The sequence below is a fragment of the Aplysia californica genome, unplaced genomic scaffold (genome assembly GCF_000002075.1).
Source record: "Aplysia californica isolate F4 #8 unplaced genomic scaffold, AplCal3.0 scaffold00089, whole genome shotgun sequence".
NCBI lineage: Eukaryota > Metazoa > Mollusca > Gastropoda > Aplysiida > Aplysiidae > Aplysia > Aplysia californica.
Genome location: NW_004797359.1, coordinates 1,378,200 through 1,384,241, shown reverse-complemented (window position 1 = coordinate 1,384,241; position 6,042 = coordinate 1,378,200). Strand labels below are relative to the sequence as shown.

Here is a 6,042-nt window from a genome sequence, read left to right as displayed (position 1 = left end):
GCACAATTTATTGGTCGTAGTGTGCTGCTGTAAGTGCTTTGTGTGTGACAGGAGAGCAGCGACAATCAAATACTGTTGCCTCAAGACTGTCCAATTTGTCCGCCAAGCAGAATTATTCTAGCACCGGTTCCGACATCTCTTCATATGATTGGAGAAGTTTTCCCAGTATTTATAGGTGAGGGAGAGAATCTCGGAGCCGATCTTTCTTTTCATAATATTCCGGATTTTGTACTTACTCTTTCAAGTTGATAGCCGGAGAGACGTGAAGGGTGAAGGTCGCCAGTCAATCTGGAGACTCCCCCAATAAATATCGTGCAGAGGATCGGCCTTCCCCGCGCGGTACCCTCGGGGACGCCGCCAAAACAAGATTTAGGAGGGTGGGGCTGGTGGTTAGATCAATAGGGAGGAACAAGTTGACGGAAAAGAGCAACAATTTGGATGTATTAGCCACGGGTAGCCTTGGATGATTAACGCCGGGTCCCCAGGCGGTTCGCTGGTAAATCAACCATCTGACTTGTGTTACCTCCATTGCGCGGAAAGCTACAGTCCGACTTGTGTTACCTCCTTTGTGTAGAGTGCTACAATCTGATGTGTGTTACCCCCACTGTGCGGAGAGCTACAATCTGACTTGTGTTACCTCCATTGTGCGGAGAGCTACAATCTGACTTGTGTTACCTCCATTGTGCGGAGAGCTACAATGTAACTTGTGTTACCTCCATTGTGCGGAGAGCTACAATGTGACTTGTGTTACCTCCATTGTGCGGAGAGCTACACGGAATGTCGTCCTATGGGGTTGCGTGAAAAGCTGGACAAGGCTTAGGGAGAACTAGGCTACAAAAAATATCCGTTGTTTTGGATTCTCGGAAATGAGTGGAGGGATAGGGAAATGAAGAACACACACATACACACACACACTCACGCACACACATATACACACACACACACACATTAACGCACACACACACACACACACACACACACACACACACACACACACACACACAATGGAGATCGTCACTCTAGTTATTGAAATTTTTATTTTTTTTTATTTTTAGACACGTGAATTCTTCAAGTTCAAAATTAAACCTACTAATAAGAATCACTTTCCTTTATACGCGTAAGCAGTTGAATTTGTTTTTAGAGGATTAAATCATCTTCTCTGAAACTTTCTAAATGGATTCGATGACAATCAACGAAGATAATGATATGTGAAGTCAGAAATGTTCAAGAGTATAACCTATAAGTTCGGCTGAAAAAAAATATATATATTATTTCTTTTTATAGAAAAAACGCCTTTCCTGAAATAAAAAAAATGGTGATTGTATAGGTTTAACGCCGCTATCAGCACTATTAAGTTATTTAAGAGACGGGGCCTCCGAGTTTAACGTCCATCTCCGAAAGGACCAAGCCAAATGGGAAATGCGTGTAAAGTGCCTTTCCCAAGGACACAACGTCGGACCGAGCCGCCTTTCGTGGCCCTGGAACGGAATACAACATCGCTGATTACAACTAACCTGTCCAGGAATGCGCTGCTAAACAGCCTGTGATGTTGGCACGTTCTTTTCGATTCGATTTCTTTCTCCATCTCGCGTGGGCGGCGAACGACACCATGTATATTTAGCTGGGGTAAACAACCAGCACAGAGTGACAACTGACAACCTGGAACAGGTGCTAACGTAGCACTGAGAGCGGCGGAATCTTCTTTCATCTTTACACCTTTCTGGTGGAAGGGGGTTGAGGGAGAGGTAGGGGGAGGGGGAGGAGCGGGGAGGAGCGGGGAGGAGGGGGAGGGAGAGGGGGCTCACAGAAGAATTACAGTACAGGTTCCCACTTTACGGGATCACCTGGATACCTGTAAGCATGATCTTTGGTTCAGAAGTTGATGCATAATGACTCGCGATTATTTACTTTCGCGAGCTGCTCTCGTACATTTTGTCTTAGGCTTAATTATTTAGCCAAGTCCATACTTTGGCGTTGTTCATCCACACTGTTCGTGCGGTGTCAACCCTAAACCTTCCATCTTGCCGTCCAGTATATCCCTCATTTGTATTGTCTGGTGGCATTATTATATATATGACCGAAGTATTGTTTTGGAGTTGTTGTTCTTATAGTTTGTTCGTTCGTTTGTTTGTTTTTTCGTTATGTTCATGTGATTGTAGTGCTAAGAAGATTCCAGAATCAGTCCTCATTTCATTTTTTTCGACGAAGATCATCGCCCAAAGAGAGCTAATTGTATTGACTTCAATATTCTATGGCACATCGGTAAATGCAGACCGCACTTTGTTCCCATGAACCCACACTACTACAACTACCCAGTACTCACTGGAAATCAGCTTTTTGACTGAGTTGGGATCAACCAGATTTTCTTTTTTAGAGGAGCAAAAGCTACATTTTGGCATAATACGACTGAATTCAACTAAATTCGACTGTAACCTTCAAAACCAAAGACGTTTGTTTTTCAAGGTCGCAAGTCGAATCTGTCGTATGGTGCCAAAATGGTAGCTTTGCGTCTCCATGATAGATAATCTGGCTGCTCCCGACTCAGTCTGATGAACCCGGCTGACAGTGTGCACTGGGTATAACATTATGTTTTTTAAAGTTTTAGTAAGTGTTTTACGGCACCTGCAACACAATAAGGTCATGTAAGTGCCAAAGATTAGAGGTGTTGCAAGAGAGTAACAGTAAAAAAAAAAATTTTTTAAAGAAGAGATAAAGACGATAAATGTTTGATATCAAAAAGGGGCAATCCACACTACCAGAGCACCCGCCAAACATCCACGAAGATTACGTGAAAAATTCTGCTGCTAGAAATTCTCCAAGCTCCCAACATTTGATGAAGCGCACACAGCCTGTCGCTCCCTGTGGCGTCGCCAGTTTAGTGGTCAGCCTACCACACCTCTCATCGTGAGAATGCGGACTCGGGGGTTTTAAGTTCAGCTTGACCGCACGTTGTGGCCTTAGGAAATGCACTTTACTCTATTTTCTTCACTTCACCGAGCCACTGTGAATGAGTACCCGACCATAGACAGCGAAATATCCTGGCAGTATGTTAGCGTTTTAGCGCCTGTAAAATGACAGCTAACATTGTTTGCTGCACAGGAAATTGGATCAGTTTCAGAATGCGGTCAAGCAAGCCCGTCGTTTTTCAGGCTTCGTTGTCTCGTTCTTCTCCCGTACAGTTGTTGACGTCTGTTGTCTCGCACCTGCTGATGGAGCGGACATTGTGTGGGTGTATTCCTTCTGGCCTGTGACGTCGGTGGTCTAGTGGTTAGGGTATCGGACTCGTGGTCATGAGATCGTTTGTTCGGAGGTTCGAGGCTCAGCGAATGTTCCCGTTTGTCTCGGTCCTTTCGGAGATACTGGCAAGATCTTTCCCTTTCAACAAGTGGGTGCTCAGTCATGTCAGGCGATGAAGTGGGGAATATTTGTGTAAAACGCCTTTCCCAAGGACACAACGCCAGGCTGGATTGAGCCTCGAACCCCCGAACTCGCAGTCTTACGATGTCTAACCACTAGACCACAGACTCCTCTGGTGCGGGTCCAGCTCCTCTTCCCATTAATTGAGCAATCACGAGAATATTTAATTCTTTATAAATCGCTCCCTCAGAATAACAAAATTCTATATCACACACATTTTTTTGGCCGTTTTAAGTTACTGTGACTATGAGATCCTCACAAAACTATGCCCCCCCCCCCCCGGTGCCAAATGTACAAGATCCAGGCCAGCCTAAGCCGGAGATGACCATGAGTTCAGAAACCAGATGTTCTGTCTACTCTATTAATATCGTTAAAGTATTCGGATTCATTATCAAAGATATTCAAAGAATTGCTTTTTAAAAAGGCTTGATATGTAGCGGAAGTCAAACATTTTTACGTCAAATTTCTAGGTACTGTGCAGATAGAACTTTGTAGTTCTAGGGTAACAGATGTAAGTGTAACTGCATGGGTTTAACGGCCCTGTCAACACTGTTAGGTTATCTAAGCGGCGGGACCTCCGAATTTAACGCCCATTTCCGATAGGACCGCGCTAAACGGCCTGGGAGCCTTCAAAACTCAATAGCATGACCGAGTTCAAGAACGCCCAGTCTGGGATTCGACCCACAGCCATCCGCTCCGTAGCCTAGCTTGATGCCAACTGGGCTGCTAATAGAGCGTCCTTTCTAAGACTCTTTTAATTAAAGAAGCGCACAATAGAAAGACGATTGAGGAAGTCCAGAATGTTGTTGGAAAGTTTAGGACTAATATTTTTCTCTACACTGTGGTTTGAAATTGAGACTCTGTTCTTTTATTCTACTGTGATCTGCAAGTTTCAAAATTAATGTCTTTCTTATGTTTGTACTTGATTTCTTCTCTTTAAATTCCAGTCGTTGTGTTTATTTGCGTGTGTGGGTTTTTTTTTCTTTGCAATGTTTTGTTTTGTTTTGCTTTGCTTTGTTTTGTGGGTGGGAGGGTTGTTTTGTTTGTTTTGAGTAGTTTTTGTTCGTTTAAAAAAAAAAAAATTTAATCTCTACCCAAAAACAATAAGTTGGAGTCAATGCCAGTCGTATTAGGGCGAGATTCTAAGCTTTCTAACAAACACATGTTTGTGAACACCTTGTGTAAAGTCAAAAAATAACGACGAAATAGACATCGTAGCAGTACGTCTGAAGAGACTGTGAAAAATGACAACGATGTACATTAGTAACATAACTCACAGAAATACTTCGCTTGATCCTGGATATTCCACTTCAGAAACTCGGTTCTGTACTCAGCTCAGTTCTATTGTTAGAAAATATCTGCTGTCACAACTCACTTTGTCCCTTTGTCTGTTTTTCCAGAGCTCCAATTAAGTCACCCGCTGAGAGACATTCCAAAATCAATACAGTCTCTAACAAGTGTCACCGATAATTAAGTATAACAGTCACTGACAATAAATGTCACAGATGATTAAGTATAACAAACACAGACAAATGTCAGCGATGATTAAGTGTAACAACCACTTACACAAGCACGATGCTCTCACGACAAGTTAACCCTATCCGTACGCCCTGGGGTCATTTTGTACCCCCGGGGTTGTATTCTTCTCATTTTAGAATACTTCTAGTACGAAGATCTCTTTGAAACTTTCAGTATTTCTCAATAAATCATTTTGACGGACTGCTATGCAAAGCGTGCGGATCGGATTAAAGAGTAAATTTCCTCTTTGGAAAGTGGTGGCACATAGTTCCCCACGTCCTATTGATACGATAGTAAAACACGACGTACGGATATGATAAAGTGGTGGCACAGAGTTCCCCGCGTCCTATGGGTACGACAGTAAAACACGACGTACGGATAGGGTTAAGACTTTATCACGACAAGATTAAACCCACCCGCACTCAGTGACACTCACGGGAAATCACAAACACCAGAGAGAAAGGAATAAGAGACAAACTGCGGCCTTACGTGCCACTTCCAGATGCTACACTCACCATGCACGGCGCCCACTCAATGGAGTCTCTCTCTCTCTCGTCCTGACCACAATAATAATTATACCGTATTATGGTGAGCAAATAAAACTACGCAAGAACTCACCTCGGCGAAAACTTCACGACTCGCACTCTCGCGCTGCTCGCCTACTATTACAGCTGTTGCTAGTCTGTTCCGTTGCTCACTCTGTGCCTGGCTGTTGTGTGCGCGCGCGCGCTCGCTCGCTCGCCCGCTATCAAACACGTGCGTTGAATATTGCGGCGTCGGTCAAAGTCTGTCTGATTCAAACTGCGGCGATTTTAGCAGACTCTTATTTTGACTGTGGGGAGCGCTCGGGTTAGTCGTGCTGCAAAAGGTCAGCGTATGATCGATTCTCTCGCCGTGGGGAATAATCATCAATTTAGCCACCGCGGCATTGGTTCCGTGCGGCCACTCGCCTGATTTGTGGGTGTGTCTGGTTGTCTCCATGTCGTGCCGGGGGATTACACGGGAGTGTTTGTGTGAGTGTAGTTGTGAGAATGAGTAGAATTGTTTGTATGCATCATGTTTACGTATGTGTGTATGTTTGCATGTGTGTGTGTGTGTGTGTGTGTG

At 44.1% G+C, this 6,042-nt stretch overlaps 1 protein-coding gene across 3 annotated transcripts in view; it reads right to left on the bottom strand.

Annotated features, from left to right (window-relative positions):
• LOC101847570 overlaps window positions 1-5,783 on the bottom strand; it is a 152,365-nt gene extending 146,582 nt beyond the window's left edge. The window contains exon 1 of one of the 3 annotated variants that reach the window (XM_013080509.2): window positions 5,554-5,783. The gene's annotated coding sequence lies outside the window, so the exon portion shown is untranslated. The other 2 variants (XM_013080510.2, XM_013080511.2) reach the window with 2 other exon arrangements.
• Between the last annotated feature and the right edge of the window lie 259 nt (window positions 5,784-6,042).